The sequence below is a fragment of the Equus asinus genome, chromosome 12 (genome assembly GCF_041296235.1).
Source record: "Equus asinus isolate D_3611 breed Donkey chromosome 12, EquAss-T2T_v2, whole genome shotgun sequence".
NCBI classification, from domain to species: domain Eukaryota; kingdom Metazoa; phylum Chordata; class Mammalia; order Perissodactyla; family Equidae; genus Equus; species Equus asinus.
The window spans coordinates 72,302,516-72,310,209 of NC_091801.1; the positions used below are offsets into that span (position 1 = coordinate 72,302,516).

The 7,694-nt window shown below is 44.7% G+C and overlaps 1 long non-coding RNA gene across 7 annotated transcripts in view; it reads left to right on the forward strand.

Annotated features, from left to right (window-relative positions):
- Positions 1-7,458, forward strand: part of LOC106824820 (uncharacterized) — a 454,906-nt gene extending 447,448 nt beyond the window's left edge. For 4 of the 7 annotated variants that reach the window (XR_011493360.1, XR_011493362.1, XR_011493363.1 and 1 more), the window contains 2 exons: positions 4,025-4,148; positions 4,484-7,456. This is a non-coding gene — a long non-coding RNA (uncharacterized lncRNA). Of the gene's footprint in view, positions 1-4,024; positions 4,149-4,483 lie in introns of all 7 variants that reach the window. The other 3 variants (XR_011493359.1, XR_011493365.1, XR_011493361.1) reach the window with 1 other exon arrangement.
- The last annotated feature ends 236 nt before the right edge of the window (positions 7,459-7,694 follow it).

Genomic DNA, 7,694 nt, shown 5'->3' on the forward strand with positions numbered 1-7,694 from the left:
AATCCCTTGATTTTTGTAGCTACATTGAACAGATTCTCTCACGGCACTCAACACTAGAATTGGGAGCTGGAAACAGGAGGAATATGAATTCCTTTCCTTTGCCTAATTTAGATAACTGTCTTCAATTTGTATGGGAAGGATGCAGAGCAGTCTGTCGGAGACATCGCTGATATTATAGAGCAAGCAGAATGCTTGGAGTCAGAGCTGTGGGTTTGAATCCTAGTCCTTGAACTCATTCCTTTAAAATCTAATTATGGGACCTACTGGTCTGGTCCCAGGAGTTGGGACTATAATAAGCTGTTTTCTCATCCCACAGTCAGCTCCCAGTCTGGTGGGGCATGCGAGCTTACTAAGTGGCTGCATAATTTAAAGAAATTGTTTGACCTCCTGACCCTCAGTTTCTGAGCTGTGAGAAGCAAATGAACTAGTGGATATGAAAGCATTTTGTAAATTGTGAAGAGCCCACGCCCAAAAGCTCTGCCAGGGTGGGGCCTGTCTTGATAACCACTGACCAAGTACCCATGTACTTAATTAAGTACTGAGTGCCTGACGATCATGTGGTTAATGCTCAACATGCTTGTTGAAAGAACACAATAACTTGTGCTATTTAGCAAATCCTTTTAGCTAGATGCTCAAAAATTCCTTTTTCTTTTTATAAGCTAGCTTAAAATGTATCACTAGAGAGAGTCCAGCTCCCTTGACCATGAGAAACTCTAATACGGAGGGTCCCTGTGGACATTTTAGTCCCCTCTGTACCAGTTAACTATTGCTGCCTAACAAACCATTACCACACATGCTAAAAAAATCCCAACTATTTATTATTTTTCTTGAGTCTATGGGTCAGCTGGATGGTCCCAGTAATGTAGGCTGGTCTGGGCTGATCTTATCTATTCTCATGCATCAGACGCCAGCTAGTGGGTCAGCTGGGGAATGGTCTGTATAGGATGGCACCACATGGAACGACTTCAACAGGCCAGTCTGGGTTCTGTTCATGGTGGTAGTATGTTTCCAAAAGTCTGCAGCATTGCTCAAGGCCTCTTGAAGCCTGAGCCCAGAACTGGCCCAGTTCCTCCATATTCTGTTTTCCAAAGCAAGGTCTAAGGCTAGGCCAGAGCCAGGGAGTAGGAACATAGACTTCACCTTTTGATGGGAGATGTAGCGTCACGTTGCAAGTGGTACAGATCCAGGGAGGAGAGAAATTGGAGAGTGTATGCAATCAATCTATCAAATATCCTTTGCTAAGGTGGGAAAGTCATTTAAAGCTGTAAACTCAGAAAAGGGAAAATGTGGATTCTCTCCTCTCTTACCTCTTTACCTGATCCCTTCTCTTTTTGCCCACTGACACTGCCCTGGCGAGGCTTTCGTGATCTCTGTTGCCTAGACAATTGTAGTAGCTCCAGACTGATCTGCCTGCCTCCAAAGCAATTTGACAAACATTTGTTTAGCGCCTTCTATCTCCCCAGTGCTGTGCTAAGCTCAGAAGAAGAAACAGACGTTCTAAGAATGTAGTCCTTCTTTCTGGACCTCAGCCCAGAAGGAAGGACAGACATTTTCCACCCGTAAGACAGACTGATAAATGCTTTTATGCCTTCTCACTGCACATTCCTCTCCACTTGTTCATCAAGGTTATTTTAACAAAGTTCTCCGTGTTGCCTACAATATAATGGGCCTGTTTCTTACCTGGCATTCAAGGCATTCATGAATTGCTCCCAATCTCTCCTTCTAGGCTCTTGCCCCATTACTTCTGGGAGAGACACCAACTCTTCTATTGTATGAAATTTCCATTGTGTTCCATTTCCTATGTCCCTCAACTGTATTTCTTTGCATGTGTCATTTTCTCTCTCTCTATATGCTTACCCCTTCTCTCTGCCTGTTGCAATACCATTCATGCTCACTTGTCAACCTCCTCTGAAGAGCTTTCCCTGCCCAACTGAGTTAGAATCATTGTCTTCTTTTTCTGTTTCCCTAATCATTGATTTTTTGCTATAATGTCATATTCTTGGATTATGTACTATGCTGGATTGCAACTTCCTGAGTGCAGGTCTCAGCCTTGTCACCTGGGTGTCCATCGAGTTACCTGCTGTGTCCATCTCACAGTAGGTGCTGAGTTGATGCTGTTGACCTGAGTCGAATCACTTCCGCTTCCTTCCACCCGCTCTGCAGCCCTGCCTCCAATCTCAGAGCCGCCTAGAGTCACGGTCACTTTCCAGGACTCCGTGTGAGAGGCACTTGAGTTGGGATGTGCCCTAGGCTGCTGAATTGGCATGAGTTACAGGCCTAAAAAAAGTCCTGCTCTGTACTAGGGGGTCAGTTACTAATTGTAATTCCTTCTCTGGCCACTTTTCTGAGGCTTGAACTCACATTGCCTTACTCACTTTATTTTTAGGTGTCTGACAGTTTAAAAGAGGGCTGGTTTATTATTACACTATGAGTAGCCCTCGGAAACTGGGTGCCCTGATTATGATAATACAAGCTGTTCAGATGAGATTCTTCTTTACTCCAAGTTTGAAGCCCCGTGTTTTAGGTGAGTGGCCTTCAAACTTCAGTGTGAGTAAGAATCATCCAGAGCATTTGGAAGCATGCGGATTCCTGGGCGTTACCTCCAGAGTTTCTGAATTCCTAAATCTGGGCAGGGCCCAGGACTATGTAATTTTCTCTGGCTCCCAGGGGATTCAGCTGTTGGCTGCCTACACTTTGAGAAAAATTACTATAGAATTATAAGCATCAGACAATGAAGAAAAACGTTGGCTGCAGTTGGGCAACTGACGTGATGCCAAAGTTATCATCACATCCCAGAGACCAGGGAGGTCTCCAAATACCTCTCTTTTTGCCATGCCACTCTTCTGCTCAAGAACACGTGATGGCTCCATCTTTCCTCTGCTGGATCAAGTCCAAACTCCTCCCCATGCCATTCCAATCTCGACTCAGCTGCTCCTTGATGTCTCTCCTTCTGCAGGATGGAGATTTCATCTCCACGGCTTAGCTTTCTGCTTTTTGTGTCCCATCTCTTCTTCTTCATTAAGAATCACCAAAATTTGATTGGATGTTTTCCATATATCAGCCACTGTCCCATACATCAGTTTATTGAATCTTCAGCTCGGTCCTGGGATAAAGGTATTACCGTCATTCCCATCGCTGCTGCAGATGAGTTTCTGTGACTTGCCCATGGTCACACAACTGGCAAGTGGAGTTCAAACCCAGAGTGATGATCTAAGCCATTGTCCATGTGTGTGATACTGTGATGTTTAGGTGAAGTTATACAAATCACTTTCTTCCTTCGAGACTCAGTCAAGTACCCTCCTGAACTGAGAAGTAAACCCCCTTTTTCCTCATCTGTAAATTGGCTGTGCCTGCCTAGCTCGAAGGTATCTGTGAGGATCAAGGGCCGTCAGGTACCGGATGTACTGTGTACGGTGTCTGGCACAATCTGGGTGACCAAGTGGTACTACTGGCTGGATGCCATACCCCTAGAAACCCACATCAAGTCTTTTCAGGCAGGAGAGATGAAAATAGTGTGGCTTTTGAGGAATGATGAGATTAAATTACCAGAAAAAATTCTCTGGCATCAAAGCACGATTTCCCCTTTTTCCTGTGGGTCAGAGGTATCACTCAAGAATAAAGATGTGAGGAACCATCCTTCCTGCTGAAACATTTTTTATCTCCTCTTCAAAGAGTAATCTCAGGGCAGCCACAGCCATGGAAACACAATGTGGCAGGTGTACTGTGCTGGGGATTAGAGGCCCATTTTCTCCCAGCGGGAGGAGAAAAGCTGCGGTCAGGGAAGATGAATGGACCGGGGCTGTTTTGTCACGGTCTGCAAAGAGCACATTCTCCCAGCGCCTCGATCAATCAGGGCCTGGTATTGAAGGCCCTCTGCTATCACTTTTGAGTGACTTGCAGCCCTATTGTGTCACCAGTGAGGGACTTCTCATCTGCTTGGGTGACCCAAAAGTGTGATGAGGCTTGCAGTAGGGCCTGGCCCACAATTAAGAGCAGATTTATTTGTTTCTTTGTTCCTTCGTAGCAGCTGGAAATGGGGGATACGTGGAGCTTTCCTTAAGAAGAGCTGCCTTGCCTGTGTTTTCACAGTTTTGCCCGTTCGGTCAAGTGTGGATGAAGCTGTTACTCTGGTCTCTCATAAGGAAAGGGTAAGATGCAGAACCGGGAGACGACGCTGCGTGCTGCACGCACAGGCCATCACTGTGGGGAGAAGTGAAGGGGTGGGCTTTGAGGGTGTGGATTCAGATCCTGGTCAATGGCAAACCACTCTCTGCCTCAGTTTCCCAAAACTGTAAAATGAGCTTGATCATGCATACCTTGTAAAGGTGTGGCAAGGATTAAAAATACTTACGTAAAACATCTGATGTGTGGTGAGACTACAGTATGTAGCAGTAGAGGACAAAATCCAGATTCAGACTCTATCAGCATTTTCTGGGGTGTGCAAGTACAAGGTGGCTGTTCCTTCATTTCGTTTGTTTCCTAGGAGCCTTGTGTGTGGTGGGCATGAGGTCAGCCTCTGAGGACATAAACCTGATGGAGACACAGGCCTCATGAGGAGTTCACGGTGAACCTACAACCAGCGTTTATGGAGCACCGGTGTGCCCGAAGGAAAACAGAGCCCAGATAATTTAAAGGACTCACATGCGCTCCCAGAGCTAGTAATTTCCCGAATCCATAACCAGGCCTCCAGATATGACATCCAGGGACCAGCAACTCCAGTTTTAAGAAAAGAGCAAAGCCAGTTACATCGTTCTGCACAAAGGCCCTGCTAGAGCTGAGCTACCCAGAGACCAGACCAGAGTGGATTACTGAATATAACTAACCAAATAAAAGTTAACTGAAGGACTAAATGTGATCACATGGAGAATGGACTCATCTCTTGCCAGGAGTGAGCTTCTCATCTACTGGCTTGGGGAGCATTTGGCTGCCTTTTCCCCTTCCAGGCTGGGCAAACAGCTCATTCTGATGATCTGAGAGATGAGCCTCTGGTGATGTCAGTCTCCCCCTGGGCACAGGGGCCCATTATCACATGCACTTGACCTTCACTCTCCAATATGCTGGATCTCAGCTCAGGAGTGACTCAGCGACGGTGAGCCTGTGCTCCTCCTTCAGAGAGGGCTGTGGTTTTCCTCAGGACAAATGTTCCCAAATGTTCCTGCAAAATCTCCTTGCCAAGCCAGGTGCCTGAAGCCACAGCTCTCTGCCATTTCAGACCTAATTTAAGGTTTACTGGTACATTAGGGACCGGGAAGAAGTTCACTGAATTTGTTTCCCTAAGGAAACTAGGATGAGAATTTTTTACATTTGCTTCTGCAGATTCACTTTTTGCCCCCCTAAATTTCACTATGAAAATGTTCCAACATATAGAAAAATGGAAAGCACTCATACGCCAATCACCAAGATTCTACCATAATCATCTTACTATAACTTACTCGCCTTATCACATATTTATCTATTCATTTATCCCTCCATCCATCAATCTTATTACTACTAATTTCTTTTTTGAGGAAGATTAGCTCTGAGCTAACATCTGTTGCCAATCCTCCTCTTTTTGCTGAGGAAGACTGGCCCTGAGCTAACATCCGTGCCCATCTTCCTCTACCTTACACGTGGGACGCCTACCACAGCATGGCTTGCCAAGCAGTGCCATGTCCACACCCGGGATCCAAACTAGCGAACCACGAGCTGCCGAAGCAGAATGTGCGCATTTACTTAACTGCTGAGCCACCGGGCCAACCTCTATCTTATTTTTTACAAAAATTCCAAGTAAGCTGCAGACATCAGAACAATCTCCCCCCAATACTTCAGCATTTTATTATTATCTAGAGTTTAATATTTGTTTATATTCTTTTTTCTTTTGAGTATATAATAAAATGTACAAATCTGAGGTCTATCATTAATGACTTTGACAAATGCATATGCTTGAGTCATGCAAGCCTCTTACGAGATACAGAACATTCCTGGCACCCCAGAACATTCTCTCAAGTCTCAGTCCTTGTCCCCACCCTCAAGTCTCCACCCCAAGAAACCAGTGCTTTTTGTTTTTACCACAATGATTAGTTCGTCCTATTCTAGAACGCCACATAAATTGAATTGTACTGTATGTTCTCTTTCGTACAAGCTTCTTTTACTCAGGCTAATGTTTTGAGTTTTGATTCCTAGGTATTAAACTAGAGCCCATGAAGATTGCTGTGAGAGTTAAAAGAGATATGGCAGCTAAAGTGATTAAGTACAATGCTTAGCACATAGTGGGCATGCCGTAAACCTTAACTACTGCTACTGTGATCATTGTTCATAATTATTATTTTGATTTCATCATGTTTGCTTGCGTTGGCTGTACTATAGACCCAGTCACCAAAGAAAGGTATTTATCTCAATTTCTTCTCTGGAAAGTTGACCTCAGAATATTCTAGATTCTAACATTCTGTGGTTCAGAGCTCTTTGGGGTTATTTCCCAGCTATATCTCTCTATACTTACTTTCCCATCTAGACCAGTGGCAGCATGCAAAGGTGCTTGATACATCCTTTTATCCATTCTGGTGCTCTGTAACATGCTAAGCATGTAGGAGATAATTACAATCTCCATTTTACAGACAAGGATGCTAAGACTCAGGGAAGTAGCCAATAAGCAATAGAACTTGGATTTGAACCCAAGCCTGTCTGCTTTATAAATCACACGCTCTATTCTTGTCCCTATGGTCTTTTGTGACTTACGTTAGGTACATATGGTGGTGACAAGTAAAGGTCCAGGTTGACAGCTGATGAAAGTGCTGGTATAAACAGTGACCAAGGTTAAGGATAAATGGCTCCACCATGCATACCTAGTACCTTTGACATATGTCTGACTTGACCACGTTGGGCATTATTTTGGTCCTAAGACAGCCCTGTGAGGTAGGTAGGCAAAGATTATTGTTGCTACTTTACAGGTATGGAAACTGAGGGTCAGGAGGGTAAGTGACTTACACAAGGTCGCCAAGCTAATGTGTGTCAAGGTGGTTCGCGGAGGTGAGGAATGGAAGGGGGATTTGTAAAGGGTCTCCTGATTTTCAAGTGAAGGCTTTCTAGGGGGGTGCTCTTACTATTTGGAGAAATGACATGTTAATAAGAGATATCTGTGGGCAAATACATTTGAAATAAGAATATGATTCATTTGCAATCTTTCAAAAGAGGTTGTCAAAATAAATTCCAAGTCAACATATTTAAAAATATATTTATTGAGGTTTTCTATGTGCCCGGTACTGGACCTGGTGATCATGCATTTTCAGCAGACTTGCTGAATGAACGCTACCCAGGAGCGACGCAATGCCATCACACATCCTTCTTGGGAGCAACTCGAAAGCCTGCCTTTCGAGTTTACTTCTGTTACTCTCTCAGCTCAAGGCCTGAGTCATTTCACTAAATGAGTGTTCTGCCTTGGCCCTCTCCCAGTCAACAGCTGCAAGGTACCAGATTGGCACGAAGCAGGTGAGTGAAGTCAGCTTAAATTTAGCATCACAGAAATCTGTTCCTGTGGACTCCTGGGGACTACTCAGCATCCTCGGGACAGGGTAGTCACCTACACAGCCGCTGGTCCCAGGAGGGAGACCTTCTTTCAAGGATTAGCAAGGGCAGTGTGGTTTTCGTTTAGTCATCATCTGTGTGGTTGAATAGCATGACTGAACTCCTTGTTTAGAAAACAGCAGAGTGATCAGTGG